At 44.0% G+C, this 10000-nt stretch overlaps 1 long non-coding RNA gene across 1 annotated transcript in view; it reads right to left on the bottom strand.

Annotated features, from left to right (window-relative positions):
• LOC139640362 (uncharacterized) overlaps positions 1–1855 on the bottom strand; it is a 4877-nt gene extending 3022 nt beyond the window's left edge. The window contains exon 1 of the long non-coding RNA XR_011694909.1: positions 1736–1855. This is a non-coding gene — a long non-coding RNA (uncharacterized lncRNA). The remainder of the gene's footprint in view (positions 1–1735) is intronic.
• Positions 1856–10000: the final 8145 nt, after the last annotated feature.

The following is a 10000-nucleotide window of genomic DNA, read 5'->3' as shown; positions in this document are numbered from 1 at the left end:
TCGGTGCAAAATGGCGGCTCTAGAAAGAAGCCCTCGCTCTTTGATCCTGAGGGACTGACACCAAAACCTGACGTTTACCGCTGAGGTTTTACATCCTGAAACATTTTCTCATATCAAACTGGAAATATCTGGAGGTGACGTCACCTCGTCTGTGATTGGCCGGTTATCCACCAAGAAGAAAAACACAACTAACTACTGGATGGAGCAGGAATGTAGGATCCACTAATATCTGTTTTAAACAGACTGACTGGGACTCTTCATGTGTTGGACAGCAGTAGAGTCCAGAGAAGCGAGCTCTGTCTCTGGGGAAAGATCAATTACAATCTAATGGCGCCTACTGATCAATAACCTGATCAATAATCTGGAGTCAGGTGTCACCTCCTCTGTGTCAGACAGGACACCTGACTCCACACAGGCAGAGGGGATGAGAGGATTTCACCGTTCAGACTCTTGTTTTACTTTCATTGTGCTGAACATCCTGCTTTCCTATGAGGAAAACTCTGTCTGTCTGTCTGCATCCATCTTGCTCCTCAGTGGTTTGGCCGATCAATCTGAAACTGCACATGGGCATTGAGCATTGTCATAGGCAGGGACTGACGAAGCTGATTTTTCCATTTTCCCAAATTTACGCTGTCTATGCGCATTTTAGTCAAGTCTGTGCGGAGCTGTGGCACGCGCATCCCCGGGTCTGGACTAGTGACTGTGATTTAGTGTTTCTGCAGCCTGCTGATCTGAGATCTGCTCCAACGTGCTGCACAGAGAAATGTGGAAATCCAAAACACCCGACTTCCCCGAAAAGACAAACTCTGGAAGCATCCAACCTGATGTCACAGAAACACGTGAAATGAACTTGACTTGTTAACACCAGATGACATGTTGGCAGGTAAAGTGTAGAGTCCCAGTGCAGCAGCTCAGTGACAGCAGGCTGTCTGGTGGTCGGCAGTCTGGGAACCCATCGTCTATCGGTCTGATCGATTAGACTCTGGGGGCGACGGAACAATATTTGGGGGTTTCCGGTGTAGCCAGCGGACATCCGGGCCAAGACTTCCTCTTCTGTCCACCGGTCATTGTTTACAGTCCGATTAGCGACTTGAGACGTGAGAGTCGAACGTTTCTCCACACAAAACACAAACATCCATACTCTCTGTAGGTGTTTTAGCTCCAGACGACATTTGGGCTAATCTCTATAAACAGATATCTGCATATGAGACGTCGTCTCTCAACTCCGACTCCATTTTCGCGTCTCAAGTTGCTAATCGGACTGTAAACGATGACCGGAGCACGGAAGAGGAAGTCTGCTGGCTACACCGGAAACCCCCAAATATTGGCTGTCGCCCCCAGAGTCTAATCGATCAGACCGATAGACGATGGATTCAGAGGTTGGGTCGGCCGATGAGTTTGACTTCAATGTCTGAGACCGGAGTTCAATTCCCAGCTTGTAGGAAGGATTGTCTTTGAGTATTATGTAAAGCGCTTACAAATAAAATTTATTATTATTATTACATTTCAACTGTAAGACAAATTTGAATTTTTAGCGAAAGAATTTCTTATCTAACCGACCAAAGTCTTCGTCAAAGTCTATGTCCAGTTCATGTTTTTGTCACAGGATCCAGTTCATGGTGGAGGAACGGCATTTTCACATAATTCCTGTCCACAGAACATAAATCTGAGTTTCAGAGTTCGTGTTCATTTCACAACTTTTTTATGAAATCACTGAATCGGAGCAAAAACTCACCAAACCCAGGAGCAAACAGACCAGAGAAACACTGAAGATCTGATCGTCCAAACCAGCTCCGGAGGTCAGAGACGCAATTTAACTTCATTAACAACAAAGTGTAAATGTAAACGAGACTCCAGATCCACATGGAGCCACGGCAACAGAAAGGGAAACAGACAGCTGAGACAGAAACATGCTTGACTGACAGAAACCGGACTGACAGGAAACTGGAGGAACAAGACAGACGAGGCGTTTACTGACAGCGTTAAGGAACGGAAATATTACAGTTTTTCTCGATCGCTTGCACAGTATCACCGGGCCTTTTAACTAAACATCCCAGACCATGACGCCATCTACCAAAAGACAGAAACCATTTCCCAAAACTATAAACACTATTCCCCTGTTTTCACACATGATTCACATTTGTTGAACTTTTTGTGAAAAACTCTACACACAAATCCCTTCATATATCACTGGCTGCACCATGTGCTCATTTAGAAAGCTCTGGCATTCAATATCATTAACTCAAGTCATCACAGCTCAAACCCAATGAACACACAATTCCCCAGGTGCAAACACTAAGAGCCAAAATTGTTAACACACCAATCAGAACCTCAGGATAGATAGATAGATAGATAGACAGACAGATAGATAGATAGATAGATAGATAGATAGATAGATAGATAGATAGATAGATAAATAGATAGATAAAAGGGCCATGGGTCTATTCACTTGTTTTGGAACAATGGATCCACAAAGACCTGAAGGTAGAGGAAGAGGACACAGGAGAGGAGGTGGAAGAGGAAGAGGAAGAGGAAGGGCAAGGAGACAAATAGTTTCTGATGAGATTCTCAAATTGGGATGCTGAGGCAGAATAAATGTGATTTCTTTCTTTATCTACAAACTGTTTTTTTTAAATTGGTTTACATTGGTAAATACATGGAAATTATTTTACTGTATTCTACGTTCTTTATCAGTTGCATATTTTTTTACAGTACATTTACTTTTTCACTCAATTTCAGTTTATTTTACTGCAGTACATTGAGGAATTACAAATGTTGAAAATGTATACATGTGTTGTGTGTTTATATTGTGTTCATCATGTAAAGAGGTTGTTCTGGGGGAAAACCATAAGAGACATTATTCATTGCGTTTTGAATTGATCTCACCAGTGTGTAATGGCTGTTTTGTAGTGTGTGTGTATTTGAAGGCTTTTGTGTGATGTCTGAAGGCAAAGTCTGGTTTAGATGTAAGATCACATGGTTTTGAGTGGAGAGTTTGGTTTTGACATGGAAGTTTGAAGTTTGTGAAGATGAGTGTGCAGTTATGCTTTTGTGTTTAGAGTTTTGGCAAATGGAGAATAACTTCAAGAAATGTGTCTTGGCAATCAAAAAAAAAAAAAAACTGTAACTGTAAGTAAGTGATGTGTGTGACAATCTGACGAGGGGGAAGAGAAATCAGGTTTCAGCGCGTTTACAGGAGACTCTGATTGTCTCTGATTGTCTCCTAGCCTCCTACCCTTGTCTCCTAGCCTCCTACCCTTGTCTCCTAGCCTCATCTCCTAGCCTCAATGGCAGTAAGCCTAAAGTTTATTAACCAGAATTAATTCAGGCTCTATTTTGAGAAGTTCTTCAGTAGGAAAATTAAAGAAATTCGTAAGAAATGAGACTGTTACTTAGAAAATATTGAGGAATTGCACTTAAGAGCCTTCTTAAGAACTTCCTAAAATTTCCTCTTATGTCATTTCTTAAGTTTGGTTTTGACATGGAAGTTTGAAGTTTGTGAAGATGAGTGTGCAGTTATGCATTTGTGTTTAGAGTTTTGGGAAATGGAGAATAACTTCAAGAAATGTGTCTTGGCAATCAAAAAAAAAAAAAAACTGTAACTGTAAGTAAGTGATGTGTGTGACAATCTGACGAGGGGGAAGAGAAATCAGGTTTCAGCGCGTTTACCGGAGACTCATTTCAAAGCCGGGTGTAAATCTAATCCAGCTCCATCAGATCTGAACACAGTCTGGATGGAAACACACAGATCTGCTGCAGATGGAGAGGAGGCTGCAGTGAGGAGATGAAACCATAAACTGTGTGAGTGATGAAAGCAGAGGACCCGGCCTCCGGAGCAGACGAGGCGTTCACTGACCGCTTCGCAAGACGGAAACTCGACAAGAGGAAGAGTCGGTCTGTGCTTTGGCAAGAAATCAGATTTCAGTGTGAAGAGAGGAGACGCTTTTTAATGTCAGGTGTGAATAGAATCAGATTTACATAACATTGTTATTAATATTATTATTATGATGCAAAAACCAGCAAAGTAAGTGAGGCAGTGTGTGTGTGTGTGTGTGTGTGTGTGTGTAGTGGTTTGTGGGTGTGTGTGTTCCTACTGGTATGTGTGATTCTGTGCGTCATTGGTGTGTAGGAGTGTGTGTGCATATTTGTGTGTGTGTGTGTGTGTGTGTGTGTATGTGTGTGTGTGTGTGTGTGTGTGTGTGTGTGTGTGTGTGTGTGTGTGGGTGTGTGGGTGATTTGACTCATCCAGTCCATCAGCTGTCCTGCTTCACCAAACACTCTCCATATTAAACACTGAGCTGTCAACATAAAGTCAACAGAAATTGCATTATTTATTTATTAATGCTTTCAGAATTAATCTCATGTGTTCATATGACAGCGCTGGTTGTGATGAAACATGTTTTGGATTTTCACATTTCTCTGTCCGGCTCAAACTGACCCTGGTGAATCTGGAAACGCGTTCTCCTTCTCCTTCTCCTTCTCGTTCTCCTTCTCGTTTTTCGTTTTCGTTCTCGTTTTTCGTTCTCGTTTTCCTTCTCCTTCTCGTTCTCGTTCTCCTCGTTCTCGTTCTCGTTCTCGTTCTCGTTCTCGTTCACGTTCTCCTTCTCGTTTTTCGTTCTCGTTTTCCTTCTCCTTCTCGTTCTCGTTCTCGTTCTCCTCCTTCTCGTTCTCGTTCTCGTTCACGTTCTCCTTCTCGTTTTTCGTTCTCGTTTTCCTTCTCCTTCTCGTTCTCGTTCTCCTCCTTCTCGTTCTCGTTCTCGTTCTCGTTCTCGTTCTCGTTCTCGTTTTTCGTTCTCGTTTTCCTTCTCCTTCTCCTTCTCGTTCTCCTCCTTCTCGTTCTCGTTCTCGTTCTCGTTCACGTTCTCCTTCTCCTTCTCCTTCTCCTTCTCCTTCACGTTCTCGTTCTCGTTTTTCGTTCTCGTTTTCCTTCTCCTTCTCCTTCTCGTTCTCCTCCTTCTCGTTCTCGTTCTCGTTCACGTTCTCCTTCTCCTTCACGTTCTCGTTTTTCGTTCTCGTTTTCCTTCTCCTTCTCCTTCTCGTTCTCCTCCTTCTCGTTCACGTTCTCGTTCTCGTTTTCGTTCTCCTTCTCCTTCTCGTTCTCCTCCTTCTCCTTCTCGTTCTCCTCCTTCTCCTTCTCCTTCTCCTTCTCCTTCTCGTTCTCCTCCTTCTCCTTCTCCTTCTCCTTCTCCTTCTCGTTCTCGTTCTCCTCCTTCTCCTTCTCGTTCACGTTCTCGTTCTCGTTCTCCTCCTTCTCCTTCTCCTTCTCCTTCTCCTTCTCGTTCTCCTCCTTCTCCTTCTCCTTCTCGTTCACGTTCTCGTTCTCGTTCTCGTTCTCCTTCTCGTGTTGTTTGTGTTTCCGTCCGCACGGCGTCTCCAGGCCGCTTTCTCTGTTTCCCGTCCGCACTGATACGCAAAGAAATACAGGAAAACAGTGAAATCTAGCCTACTGGGCATGTGCAAACCTCTGATCCATGACCTTTATGTCGTTACCATGGTTACCACTGTTTACGGTTAAGTGTTGCCACGGCAGCAGCAGCAGCAGCAGAGCCTTCAGCGCCGACAAGAGTCCAGATCACCACAAAAGACGGACAGAAACGAGACAGACGGAAGATCACATGACCGTCTGACTCCGCCTCAGATCACATGACCATCCCACACCAGCGTTTTGGAAAAGTTGGATGGAAGGCCAAGTGTGGACAAAGCCTGTCTCTCTCTCTGCCTGTCTCTCTCTCTGCCTGTCTGTCTCTCTGCCTGTCTCTCTCTCTCTGCCTGTCTGTCTCTCTTCCCGGAGGTGAGCGGAGGAGCGATGACCTCACCGCCGACCGCCGTGTCACACCTGCACACGTCGACTCACCTGTTCACGACTTGTTTGAGTCCCAGCAACCGAGTCGAGTCCCAGCAACCGAGTCGAGTCCCAGCAACCGAGTCGAGTCCCAGCTTTTTTCTTAACTTTAGTCTTAAGAAGAAAAAAAAGGAAAAAATGCTATTCTCAAAAACAGTTCTTACATATTTTCTTAACTTTCTTCTTATGTTTCTTCCTAAGAAAAAACGTACGAATAAATGGTATTCTTGAAATTAAAGTGAAATGAAATGAGACTTGATTTTTTTCTTAACTTTCAGACGGCCCTTCACCTGTCTTAAAACTCCTACAGTGAAAAGGTAAGCCTCTAATATCATATATTTAAACACATTTTAGACAAGTAGGTTATAGTTCAAAGTCTTCATAGGTTCCCCTACACCTAACATTAAGATGAACATTTATTGTAAAGCTTTATTTGGTGTAGGGCCAGGTAGGCCTCTGTCTCATGTCTGTTGGAAATAAGCTGCAAATTTTACAGTTACCAACAGCAACCAATGTTTCAATCTTTGCTCTAGTTGCTCTAAATAGGTTTTTCCCCAATTGTTTTGTAGATGGAAGCACTTTGGGTTGCCTCCTAGCCTTGTCTCCTAGCCTCCTAGCCTTGTCTCCTAGCCTCCTAGCCTTGTCTCCTAGCCTCAATGGCAGTAAGCCTAAAGTTTATTAACCAGAATTAATTCAGGCCCTATTTTGAGAAGTTCTTAAGTAGGAAAATTCGTAAGAAATGAGACTGTTACTAAGAAAATATTGAGGAATTGCACTTAAGAGCCTTCTTAAGAACTTCCTAAAATTTCCTCTTATGTAATTTCTTAAGATCTATCTGAAGAACACATTGGTGGATCCGGCCCCTGACTTATCACAGATCTGACCGGCCAACAGAGTTCAGGGTTTCTGCACATTTTCCGTTTCAAACTTCCAGACTTTTCCAACACTTCCAGACTTCCCAGTGGGATTTTTTTTCCGACCATGTTTAACATCTCAGGCTCCTGACGGCTGGATGTTTATCATGTGTGTAAATATCTGATGAGATGATGAGACTCCGGCTGTTTTCTCTCTTCAGTCTGAGCAGCAGCAGCAGATTTCACAAACAGTTTACACAAAGCTCTTTTTCTCTGTTTTATGGTTCTTCTTTGCCAAACATTTTTTTATATTTCGGATCCGTCAGCTGCCTCAGAAAACTGGATTTGCGCCCCACATCAGCACAGATCCATGGAAAACATTTTTTAGCTTTTTAGAAAACCATTAATAGAAGCAATAGTCTGGAAACAAATATTTTTCCATGCTCTCTCCTCTTTTTTTCCTCTCTTTCAGACCTTGAAATGATCAAAATCACATTGCAGACTTTTCAGCTGCTTCTTCTTCTCTTTTTCACACATCATCCTCTCATCTTTCCATCTCTCTCCACTCTGTTCTGTCTAAAAAAAAAAAATCTCTGCAGAGGAAGACACTCGGCGCAGCGGGTCCAGGTGAAGCAGCTGATCTGGGTTCAGTGTGGAGGAGGTGTGAATGCAGCGGGACGGAAACAGAAACAGACGGGACAGTTCAGAGACGTCCTGTCACATTAAAGTGATGTTGAGCTTTGAGAGACTTGTTTTTTTTATAATATTATATATATTTCTTGTCATCAGAATCTGCTTTGTTGGCGTTCCTTTATGTGCTAGAAGTGATTTTCAGACTGTTCCTCCAGACAATGGCAGTGAATGGAGAGAGAGAAATCTGCTCTACCGGAGCAACAGATCACAGAATCACTGATTTGGGGGTTTTATCATGGAGGAAGAGACACAACCCAAGACTCTACCAGAAGCACACAGAGCTGTAAGCTTCCAGCTCAGAGAGTTTCTGTCTCCATGTTTTCTCTTGGAGCTTCTCTCTCTCTCTCTCTCTCTCTCTCTCTCTCTCTCTCTCTCTCTCTCTGTTCATCTTCCCACACCCTGCTTCTGCTCTGCTTCTATTTTAAGTGATTCAGTTTTTATTTTCCAGGATCTGGATGCTGTTGCTAGGCAATGTTGGAGCGAAGCTGCTGACTGGCTGGAATCATGTTGGAAGAGTTTAGATTCAACATGAAATCTCCTCCATCAGAAGAGAGTGAGAGCAACCTGACAACTGACTGACAACATGAGAGCAAATGATGGAGGAAACTTCAGGCCTTGATTTACTAAACGAGACACTTTGACAGACTGGAGCCTGTAGATGCTGAGCAACTTCAGGTGATGATGATCAGTTTTGGAACACAAGTCAAAAGCTTCAAATTCAAATTTATTGGACGTTTCCACTGGACACAACGCAGCCAAAGCTGATGCAACACCAGCACCACGGCAACGCCAACGCAACGCCAACGCAATGGCAACACAGCGCCAAGGCAACGCCAACGCAACTCAGCGCAACGCAACGCCAACACAGCAGCAACGCAACGCCAATGCAACACCAACGCAACACCAACGCAACGCCAACGCAACACAGCAGCAACGCAACGCCAATGCAACACCAACACAGTGCCAACGCAATGGCAACACAACTCAACGCAACGTCAACACAACACCAATACAACGGCAACACAGTGCCAACGCAACGTCAACACAACACCAACACAACACCAACACAACACCAACACAGTGCCAACGCAACGGCAACGCAACTCAACGCAACGTCAACACAACGTCAACACAACGTCAACACAACACCAACACAACACCAACACAGTGCCAACGCAACGGCAACGCAACTCAACGCAACAACACAACTCAACTCAACGCGTTAACGCAACTCAACGCAACTCAACGCGTCAACTCAACACGTCAACGCAACACGTCAACGCAACACGTCAACGCAACACGGCAGTGAAGCAGCTTTCACTGATCTCAGAACGCTGCAATCAGACAGCAGAACAATCTGATGCGTTTCAAACCTGATCTCAGACCGACTGTCCACACTGTGACTGAGACAGAACATGTGTGTTCAGACAGATCATGTGTGTTCAGACAGAACATGTTTGTTCAGACAGAACATGTGTGTTCAGACAGATCATGTGTGTTCAGACAGATCATGTGTGTTCAGACAGAACATGTGTGTTCAGACAGATCATGTGTGTTCAGACAGAACATGTGTGTTCAGACAGATCATGTGTGTTCAGACAGAACATGTGTGTTCAGTCTCATCATTTGCTGGATCAGATATGCAGTCAGTCAGATTTGAGCTTTCTGTCTGATCCACAGACTGTGACCAGGTGGAGCACACAGAGAAATGAAGAGCCCTATGAGCTGAAACTGAGTTCTTCAGAGCAGTGGAGGATTCTGGGTCGTCAGCAGCTCCGCCTGCTATTGGTCCGTAATCCACCTGTCAATCACTGGACAGACGACCTGTCAATCACTAGGAAAACAACCCCTGTTTTATCTGTTTTATCTGTTAATGACAGTTATTTTGAAAATCTCCATAAGGACACACATTAGAAGAAGTGAAACTATACTGAACAAAAATATAAACGCAACACTTTTTTCATGAGTTGAAATAAAAGATGCACACAAAAGGCTTATTTCTCTCAAACGTTGTTCACAAATTTGTTTAAATCCGTGTTGCACTTCTCCTTTGCCAAGATAATCCATCCACCTGACAGGTGTGGCATATCAAGATGCTGATTAAACAGCTGATTATTGCACAGGTGCCTTGGGCTGCTCACAGTAAAAGGCCACTCTAACATGTGCAGGTTTATCTTGAAAAAAGACATTTATTAGGCACTGAACTATGGATCTCACATGACTAGGGCTACAGATTTGCATTTTTTGAAAACCAGTCAGTATCTGGTGTGACCACCATCTGCCTCATGCAGTGCGACACATCTCCTTCACATAGAGTTGATCAGATGGTTGATTGTGGCCTGTGGATGTTGGTCCACTCCTCTTCAGTGGCTGTGTGAAGTTGCTGGATATCAGCAGGAAGTGGAACACGCTGTCGTACAGCTGATCCAGAGCGTCCCACACACGCTCAGTGGGACATGTGACATGTCTGGTGAGTATGCAGGACATGAACAGCTGGGATGTTTTCAGCTTCCAGGACTTGTGTTCAGATCCTTGCACCATGGGGCCGAGCGTCATCATGCTGCAACATGAGGTGACGAGCCTCAGGATCTCATCACAGGATCTCTGTGCA

The sequence above is a fragment of the Centroberyx affinis genome, unplaced genomic scaffold, assembly GCF_046629955.1.
Source record: "Centroberyx affinis isolate AG114_WGS23_722 - 3 ecotype Tasmania unplaced genomic scaffold, CSIRO-AGI_Caff_v1 ptg009192l_1, whole genome shotgun sequence".
NCBI classification, from domain to species: Eukaryota; Metazoa; Chordata; class Actinopteri; order Beryciformes; family Berycidae; genus Centroberyx; species Centroberyx affinis.
Note: the sequence above shows the minus strand (reverse complement) of the source record. Positions and strands in the feature narration are given on the sequence as shown.